This window comes from Lolium perenne, chromosome 2 (genome assembly GCF_019359855.2).
Source record: "Lolium perenne isolate Kyuss_39 chromosome 2, Kyuss_2.0, whole genome shotgun sequence".
NCBI lineage: Eukaryota > Viridiplantae > Streptophyta > Magnoliopsida > Poales > Poaceae > Lolium > Lolium perenne.
In genome coordinates, this window is record NC_067245.2 from 301,909,220 (window position 1) to 301,919,655 (window position 10,436).

Here is a 10,436-nt window from a genome sequence, read left to right on the forward strand (position 1 = left end):
ATATGTTCCGGCCGGAGAGGAAGCCAGTCTGATCCACGTCGATGATGGCGCCGATCCACCGCTGCAGCCGTGAGGTGAGAGCCTTGCAAATGCTTTTGATGGAGCAATTCTGCAAGGACACCGGCCAGAACGAGGCAGGGGCAAGGACGCCGACGAGCTTGGGGAGAAGGGCGATGTGCGCCATGTTGATGCGAAGGAGATCAACATCGCGGGAGTGGAATTGTTCAAAAAGGCGAAGGAGGGCCTGCCCGACGCTGCCCCAAGCGGCACGGTAGAAACTAGGCCCAAGCCCATCAGGACCTGGAGCGCTCGCACGGTCGAGAGATTTGATGGCCGCCGCGACTTCTTGGGCCGTGAACGGCCCAACAAGGCCCTCCCCGCTGCCTCTTTTATATGAGGGTGCAGTATTTTGGTGCCGCCATTCCTCTAAGGAACACCCTAGGCGGTGTCAGATAGTTGCGTCAAACAAAAGTTCAGATAGACATATATAGAAGAGGGCAAAAGGTTAATATGTGCAGTTAAAGTTCTGTTTATGTCAAAGCGCACCGACGACGACGAGCTGATCTGTTCTTTTGTCATCAGCCAACGACGCAGGTGCAGTTGATAGGATATGAGTGACCTTGTTCGTGCTTCAGCATTGGGATTCGATAGCATCATGACTTCATGAGCATTCAGCTGTACCCTGTCATTTAACGAACTAAGAATGGCCAGATTTTTTTAGTAGAGGACCCAAGCAACGACCTGTCCGTGTCGTAAGCTGGAAGCTCGTAACCGATCCTCTTCTGCCCTCTCGGCTTTCTCTCCGTCGCCTGCCCTAGATAGTAGATACCCGAGTCAAATGCATCGTCTTCGAAAACATTAGTCTCCCAACGTGGCTGCTGAGACTCCAGTATTCGGTGATAAAATTACAGTCCTCCCGAAGCTTAAATGCGTTAAAAGCATCTGATATACTACGGCGTACCCAGATAAAATAAACAATAAAACGCAACATGTTGCAGGATTGCATATTCGAATAGCTTATTCTTCTGACGAGGCATCTCTGGTCTGACGGGTAGAGAAAAGTGTTTTTCTCTACCCACGGAAAAGCATCTGCATGATGTAGCAAGGAATGCTTTGGTGAGCTCCAAGACACCAACTTGTAACGAGCGATCAAAATTCATCTTACACAGTTCCTTCTTCAGTAAAGGGAAACGAAAATTAGTCATGCTCTTGAGCTCATAGGATGAGATGCAGAACAAAAAATGGAACAGATTGGTTTACCCGTTGACTGCATTCAGTTGATATGAGAGGAAGCCCATTCTTCAAGTCCTGTTGAACTCTATTGCTTTTCATATGCATTTAGGCGTTGGTCTTCTGAACATAAGCTTGTGATCCATGAAAAACAGAGATGCACCAGCTTATTATTCCACTATCCAGAAGACAGACCCCGCAGCAGCAACCATGTATACTTCAGCATGACACTAAACTGAATTTATGTTAAATAGTAAACTCTGTGAGGATCCTGATCCATAGTAAAATCATATACCTTAAAACAACTCAGCGATATGTGTTGTGCTGATAGAAATGTTTGCTTAACAAGCCAACCAGCAATTAATTCACATATTTCCCATCAATTTTGACCTTTAGCTTGCTTGTTGCTAGCGCCCTGCTTTGTGCAGCCAGCATCTTGCTGCAACCGCCATGACAGCTTACATTCAGTTCTTCCAGTGATGGTGGGAGGCCCTTTTCTGGCAGCCACAGTATGCGCTGACAATTCCCAATCTCCAACTTCTTGAGGAAAGGAAGTCTGTGCAGCTCCCCAGGAAGATCCATGAGATAACTGCATTTCCAGAATTGGAGCTCTTGCAGGGACGTGACGAGCAGAAGCGCTCTCTCTTGCTCATCGGTCAACCGTATTGCTTTACTCTCGCAAGTCCGTAGTTCTAAGAGCAGGTCTAACAGACCCCGTAAAAGGGGCAAACCCGTATAATAACCGCCGGTTTGAGGGTTTCGGCTCTACCCGGCCGTCTAGCACGCCCCGTAAAAACGGCCCCCGAATCGTTTTTTGCTGTTTTCGAGTACGGGGCGGGTCCTCGCCCCCTACTTGTGCGGGGTGGGAGCGGGGATAGTGGGCGAAACCACTATCGTCCACTCCACTGCGCGGGAAGCATTTCGCTGAAGCCAACTGCCGCCGCCGCCGCCCGATCTCCTCCCCCGCGCCATTCCCGGCCGGATCCGGCCGCCATGGACCGTCCGCAAGAGCCGCCTACCGCCGGCGGTACATCTCCTTCGGGCGCGGTGGTTGATGTCCCCGTCGGAGGTCCGCCGGCCGCCGGCGTCGTGTCGGCCATGATCGCCTCCACCATCCCGTCGAAGAGGAAGAGGATCCCGAAGCAATTCTTCGAAGCACCGGCGGCGGCCGCCGATTCACCGGGCGAAGCGCCGCCGGCTGCCAAGAAGACGGGCCGGGTGAAGACCAAGGCCGCCGGGCCAAGGGGCGTGGCGCCGGCCAAGGTGCGGACCAAGGCAATCAGCCGCATCGGCCTCGCGCCTCCGCCGGCCTCCAAGGTCACGACCCCTCCTCCGTCCGTTCCGGCCGTTGCGCTGCCCGCGCCGCCCGCGCCGCCGCCAACCACCATCGACGTAGACAAGGTGTTCGATGTTGAGTCCACAACATCGTACTTGGACATGCTCAACGATTCCGCGGTGAATTTGGACGCCGGTATCGGTGCATTCGATGGGGAGTGCAATGTTGAAGACTTTGATGATGAGGAGGAGGATGAGGGTGACGAGGAGGTGGTTGAGGTTGATCCGGCTGCCGCCGGTTCTTCGTCGACGCCGAAGCCACGCACGGCGAACTACAGCGAGATCGAGGACGTCATCTTGGTCCGTGCTTGGAGCAAGGTGGGGATGGATGCGTGCACCGGAGTGGACCAAGGCGGCAAGCGCTATTGGCAGCGCATTGAGGATCAGTACCACCAGCTGAAGCCTCGCACGAAGAGCATGGCGGACAGATCCTACCGCTCCCTTGAAGGCCGATGGAACATCATCAAGCCGGCTTGTTCTCGTTGGAGTGCTGCCATGGATCAAGTGGCCGACAACCCTCCTAGTGGATGCGTGCCGGAGGACTACGTAAGTTTTCCTTGTGTTGATGATGTGTTCATGATGTGGAAACATCTCCTCATACTATTGTTGTGCAGCCCAAGTATGCTCAAGGTAGGTACAAGGACATGGCCGGCTCAAAGAACAAGGAATTTCAATTTGAACATTGCTTTTCCATCCTTCAACATCTTCCTAAATGGAAGTTGCGGGACAACGAGCCAAAGTGCAAGAAGGAGGCACTTATCACCATGGATGATGAAGCGGAGGACATGAGGGGGAGAAACACCGGCAAGCCCGAGGGCAACAAGAAGGCCAAGGAGAGGGTCAAGGTAGAACTTGAAGCAGCTAGCTTCCGGGAGAAGTTGGATCAACTCATGAAGTCCAAGGAGGCATTGACGATGAAGACGTTGGAGACCAAGCTCATCATCACCGACAAGAAGAGTGTGGTGAAGCTTGCCAAGGTGCAAGCAAGGAAGGAGCTTGACATGAAGATGATCGCAGCCAAAGAAGCCAAGGCCATGAAGGAGCTCTTGGCCGAGGAGAGGGAAATCATGATGATGCGCACCGACGGCATGGACGAGGATCAGCTGGCGTGGTGGAAGGAGACCAAGGCGGACATCATTGCGAGGAAGAAGGCTGCGCGTCAAGCTCGTGATCAAGGTGAGTCTCCGGCGAGCGGTGGCGCCGGTGGTGATGGATCCGTTGATGGTTGATCACATTTGGGAATTCCGTGGCTTGAACATTGCCTATGATCGTGTTGTGATGTTAAAACTATGAATTATGCATCACATATTTTGGATGTGCTATGTTTGATGTGAAATTGTTGTGCAAATTTCTGTCTAAAACCCTGTTTTGAGGGGCCAAAAACTCGGACGAGCTAGCAGAGCCCGTATCCCCACCCCGTAAAACAGAATATTCTGTTTTACGGGGTGGGGATACGGGCTCTGCTAGCTCGCCCGAGTTTTTGGCCGGCGAAAACCGGATACAGGGCCCTTTACTCGTGTTATACGGGGCGAAAAAATACGGGGCCTGTTAGACATGCTCTAAGCGTTGTAGGGATGTGAGCTGCTTGCAGAACGGTGTGGTAAGGATACATGGGTCATCAGTCACAAGTTTTTCCAGTTGAGGGTACAAAGCATAACCTTGCATGGAAAAATGCTCCAAATATGGAGGCAAACTGGGTGAGCTGAATAAGCTCAAATGCCTAACGGACTGGATGCCCTCTAGTGAGGTGAGCGAGGGACATCCCAAAATATTCAACTCCTCCAGTGCCGTGCATGAATGCAGCTGTAGAGATTCCAAACTTTCATTGCTCCATATTTGAAATTTTTTGAGGCAGGTAAGATTCCTTGGAAAGCATGGCTGCAGCATTACTCCGGAATAATCGCCAATCACAAGATGACCAAGTGATTGAGGGAGGAGACATCTTCCATTCATCTGGCCATCAGTTCTGACAATATGCACCAAAGATGAGAGGAGCTCAGGGCAATACCAAATTGTCAGCTTCTCAAGGGAGGTAAATCCAGATAAGCCTCCCATGCTACGCTTAAATGTTAAATGAGGGAATACTGCAATGTCCATCTCTTGGAGAGTAGAGAGTAGAGTTAATGGAATGCGCAAGAGCCCTTCTGGAACTGAGCTTGCCAATGCATAGTCTCGATTTCCTGATGACGAAGCTTGCAGGGTTGAGATAAGATTTGACTGACTGTTTTCTTCCTCTTCTATTGATAACTGGGTTATCTGTGGGCAGGCCCCTAATTTCAATACCAATAGAGCCGGCGCATGTCGCAGCATCAGAGAAAGCCACTTCCCCGTTATACCACATGAATGAATGTGGAGATGTTCAAGATAAGGGAGGGCAATGCAATTTGCAGCTACCAGATCTTCATAGGTATACTCTGGTATATCTGAAGAAAAAAGCTTTTCACAATCGCTTATTTTCAAACTCTTTAAGGAGACTAGCTGACTAAATCCTTTGAATGGAATAGACATCAGATTTCTGAAATATGTGATGCACAAGTATTTAAGGTCCTTAGATTATGGAATGCTAATCTTCTGTCGTCCAATGCCCTCATCTCATAAGAAGGCACATCATGAAAGGCAAATAGACACCCAATTTCTAATGTTTCTCTGGATGATCTCTCCATCTTTGGAAATGTTGAAACTCTGCTGATAAATAATTCATAACAGTTGGTTGAAGGTGGAAGAGGGTGCATTACTTGCAAATGAGGACAATCGTAGATAATTAGCTTTCTAAGACCGGGCAGCCATGACTTCATTTTGCTTCCGAAATTATTGCAATTCTCAAACAAATCAAACACCTTCAGTGCACGGCACATCTTGATTTGCAGTACTCTTAAACTAGAGTTCAAATCTGACATAGAAGTGCAGGAACATTTCTCCAACTTTGGCATTTCAATTAAAATCAGCTCCGCCAATGAAGGAAATGTTGCTTCTGTTACTTTCTGCATTTTGCACAACTTCAACTTCATAAGAAACGGAAGCATTTCTAGAGATGGAAGTATTTGCCATTCTCCACAATCCTCTAGATGAAGTGTCTGTAAAGAGGTAACTGCGATATTGGTGGCAAGCCAAGTTGGGGAGGTAGCACCATTGTACCCAAATATCCGCAGATGCTTTAAGCCTTGATGTGGTTCAAGACCATCAAGCACCTCTCTTGCTATGTCACTGTGATAAGTATACTTCCACGACAAGCACAGTTTTTTTAAGTGTATTTTGTCCCTCAATTTTGCTCCAGCAGCCTCATCTGTAGTGGTAACATTGTCAAGTTGTGAGATACCAAGTTGTAGAAGCTTGTTCATGGATTGAAGTTGTGTTATCTGAAAGCTTCCAGAATTTTGGACCCTAAAATCATGTAGTTCCAGAAGGGATGTCATGTTACCAATCCCAGCAATGGCCGACAGTCCTTGTGCAACAATATGCCGCAGGCTAACAAGATTATTGATACCATTAGATATAGTTGGATAAGTGGATGAGCCAATATCTAATACTTGAAGATGGAATAACTTGCTCAAAACTTGAGGTAAAACCATCCCCGGCTTAAGGGCCTTCAGATAGCGAAGATGGGTAGGATTTATCAAAGTGCACATGAAGGAATTGAAATCAGAAGATGATGCAGACATTTGCAGCAGACGCAAATTCTGTGCCTTTCTTAATATATCTTGAAAGGATTGGAAGAAGAAAGAGTCATACTGCCCAATTAATACCAGGGTCCTCAATCTTCTTACTGATGTAACTGTATTTCGCAGATTTTCTTCAAACTTGTAATTACGAGGTATGCTTCCATTTTGATCTTTGCAGTATGCAGAATCAGTTACCACAGACAAATGTTGTACAGTTGGCAACATTTCATTGCACTGTAGATCATCTATAACTGCACATTCACTTCTTGAAACAATCCGCGCAAGATCATGCATAAGGCCACCCATAGCATAGCAAGTTTGATTGCCTGTAAATGACTCTTCTCTTGCAACTGGATTCATGAGTCTCATGGAAAAAAATTCAGCTTGAAAAAGGACTCTCCTTTCTTTGCTTTCAACTTGCTGAAAGAAGCCTAGGTTCACCAAATCAGTCAGATAACACTGTCCTGTCTCCTCCAGTTTCTCACCCGAATCGTTGCACTTCACAAATCCTTGTGAAATCCAAATGCGGACAAACTCATCACCAAGAAACTGATGATTGCAAGGAAATATAGAAATGTATGAGAAACATTGTTGTAGATAGTAGGGAAGTTGATCATAGCTAAACTTTAAAGCAGACATGATGCCTCTACTTAGTTGTAGGGATTTCCAATGTTCATTCTTCAAAATGTTACTCCAATGATCAATGGTGAGTTGCTTTCTCAATAGTTCTCCAGTAGATACAGCTGCTAACGGGTTCCCCATTAACTTCTCTGCTACTTGATGTCCGGTGATGCTTAGACTTTGATGCCCTTCATAGTTCTCATCGCCAAATGCACATGATTTGAACAATAACCAAAAATCATCATTTGCCAAAGCACATAAATTGATTGGTTCGAGTGTGCCTATCCTTTTTGCAACAGAAAAATTTCTAGTTGTGACTACAATAACATTACCCTTCACATTACTTGACATCATTGGAGACAACAGTTTGTTCCATAGGTAAGCATCTAGGTTTTCCCAGACATCATCTAAAATGAGCAGAAACCTTTTCGATTGGAACTCCATGTGTATCTGCAAGATCTCCTGAAGCTTTGCAAAGCTTCTTATACCTTCATGTCTTTCTTGAGAAACGAAGTCTAAAATCTCTCTGGTAAGTCTTACTTCATCCAAGTTGTTAGACACCGATAACCATATCCGCTCAAACTGTTCTTTCACTAGTGGATCATTGTATATGAGTTGTGTGAGAGCTGTCTTGCCAACTCCTCCAATGCCTACAATAGAAAGTACAGATATACTTTCATGTTTCTCAGCTGTAATCGTCTTTATGATGGTGTTCTTTTCTGAATCTCTTCCATATATTTTTTGCTGATTAAGACTTGATGTTGCGCACACATCGTCTTTGCCTGTACTGCGGCCGTGGTTTGAACCTGCATCATAGGATGACCCATTCATCTTTAGAGTGTCGCTCACGTCCTCTCGGATGTCTTGTAACTGACAAGTTATTTCCTGTATCCTGTTGGAAAATTCAGCCTTGTGCCAACTGTGTATGCTAGTTGCGGTGATTTGTGCCAAATCCTCATCTCTTCTCCTTTTTGTGCCAAATGAATCACCAGTTACAATAGGGGCAGCATTTTCAGTAGGATCATTGTTGCTGCAATATGAAAGAGATTTCAGATTGGCTATTAGAAATGCAATTATTTCTCCACCATACAAAATACAAGTTTTCATTTCCATTTCAAAATGTTGTAAAAAATGTAAAATTCAGATATATACCACGCCATCACATGTATCTTAGAGAAAATTGGTATAAAAAACAAGTATATGACGATATGCATTCTGTACGAAAAAAGAAAAGTTTGTGCAACCTGAACACGTACACTCTGCACTCTTCAAGCTGTACAGGTTTGTCTTTTTTTGTGCAAGATGAATATAGTCACATTTTGGCACCAAATTTTCCATGATTACTGGCTATAGAAATGTTTTGTATCTACAAACAATTTAAAAACTATCCATATCTTTTTATGACAAAATGAATTTTGAATGTTAGGTGGACATCCATGTGAGTGATAAAATATATTCTGTTATTAAAATAACAGTGGGGCATATATTAGATACATACAAACAAACTTTAACACTAAAAAGAGGTGCACAAATATGAGTAATTTAGGATCCGGGGGAAAACATACGGCAATATACAAAAAAATGTACCTTGAAGGGTTTGGTGTCTGGTCAGTTGCTCCAAGTTTCTTTTTATAACCCTCACTCTTGACATGGTTGTGCAAAACTGATGTCCATTTGTCAGTCCTGCACTCAACCACTTGTTGACAGTGTTTACACTTGGCTTTCACAGGCTTTCCGGTGTCTTCTGTAATATCAAAATCATCCCATGCCTTGGATTGTTTCTTGCCACGACTGCTACTAGATATATCAGCATCATTGCCCCTTGATCTCTGAGCTACTTGTGCTTCTTCATGCATCCCTTCAGTATCGTCCCATGTAACTTCAGAGGAAAAGACAAATTGGTATGATCATGTTTGACCTAGCTACCAGTAACATTTGAATTCTATATCCAAAAACCTAATTGCAAACCTCAAAATTTTTGAGGGAGGTAGACGGTGAGAAAGTAGAGTGTGAAGGAGAAGAGTAGAAGGCATTCAGATGACTCGACGGAAAAAAAAAATCGTTGGTGAGGGTTCCATGCTGCGTGTATGGTAGGGAGAGCTACCAGCGATTTGATCATATGCAGCCACAAAAGTTTGGACTTTGGATCTTTGATCATATGCCGCTTTCCATTTGTAATTTTGACTGGGTAAAGCAAATATTAGCTGGGCATTTCCATGATAACTGTTAATATGCCATAAATTTCTTTGCCACTTTTTAAGCAATACCCTATTTGAATATAAATAATACTTCATCATAACAAAACTTAAGGAACAGGAGGAAAAACCTAAATACCCCTGGGCAAATGAGCAACTCAGCTCACCCGAACCAAACCGAAAGAGAGAAATAAAGACGTACACATGCTACATGTTGCTTCAACCCAACATAACACTTGCACGACACAGCATCCAGTGCCCTCTCGTGTTTTTTTTTTCCAGATAATATTGACTATTGAATGACATTTTGGCCTATTTTTGTTCCACTGCTATTGGGTGCATCGGTGAAAAAGAATGAAAGATGATCATGTGACCCGTCATTTGGGGTTGTAGGATGATATTTGTATTTTTTGGGTAGTTGAGTTACCCGGGGCAGAAATAAGAGCGGAAGAGCTGATGTTTTGTCCAGTGGCAGTTTGATCTTCTCCGATACTATCTGGAGACAGTTGCAATATTTGTTCAAATAATGCATCTCAACAAAGTTACAGCGAAAAATAGGCTACACTATCCATTGCCATGGTAAAGTGGGCATATGATTCGAGCCCAAACTGTTTTGGGGCATATAATCAGTTCCCTGTTCTTGTCGCAGTCTACCCAAATCAGAACACTCGGATGGATCTACAGAGATAGCGGGCGTACCTCCTTGGACCTGCTGTTGGAGCCTGCAGTAGTCGAGGTCGTCGACCACGTCATCGGCTTCATAGAGGAGCTCCCTGAGGCGTTCCCGGCCGCCCCACTCCTCACGGCACGGACCAACAACTCAACTCGCTCCACCTCGCGCCTGAGCTTCTCGGTGTCATCGGCAAGCCCGGCTCGGCGGATCCACGCACCCAGCTTGCCGATTTGGAGGGTCGCAAGGATTGTGTCCGCCAGCCATTCAATCGCGGACTCCATCAGACCGGGCGAAGCAGTTGAGTTCGCTCCTCCGGCGATGGTCAGTGGAGGGAAGAACGCAACAGCCGAGCAGAGAAGAGCAATATACTGTACAATGCAGCGGCGACTTTCTCCCTTTTTCACTTTGTGGGCGCGCAGCGGGGAAAATATTTAACACACAATAAAAAGGAGTGAGGGACTACATTTGAGCCTTTCTAATTCTAACGGTGGACAACCATTTCTGCACCCGAAGTCCGAAGGGTTAAACGTGTCTTGTAGGTTTTGTTGGTGCTAAAGTTTTTGCGGGGATAGTGGGATAGTTCCGACTCAATTTTAAATCCTCACTTATTTTTAAAACATGTATGGTACTAGAGTATGGAGCGAGTTTAATCCCCGTTTATCCTTATATTTTTTTAAATCTTAATTTATTTTTCACAATCTTCAATACGCTACCCCTACCTAG

General features: G+C 45.7%; 1 pseudogene; it reads right to left on the reverse strand.

The window, feature by feature from the left end:
- Positions 1 to 848: 848 nt before the first annotated feature.
- Positions 849 to 10,092, reverse strand: LOC127337062 (uncharacterized; annotated as a pseudogene).
- Between the last annotated feature and the right edge of the window lie 344 nt (positions 10,093 to 10,436).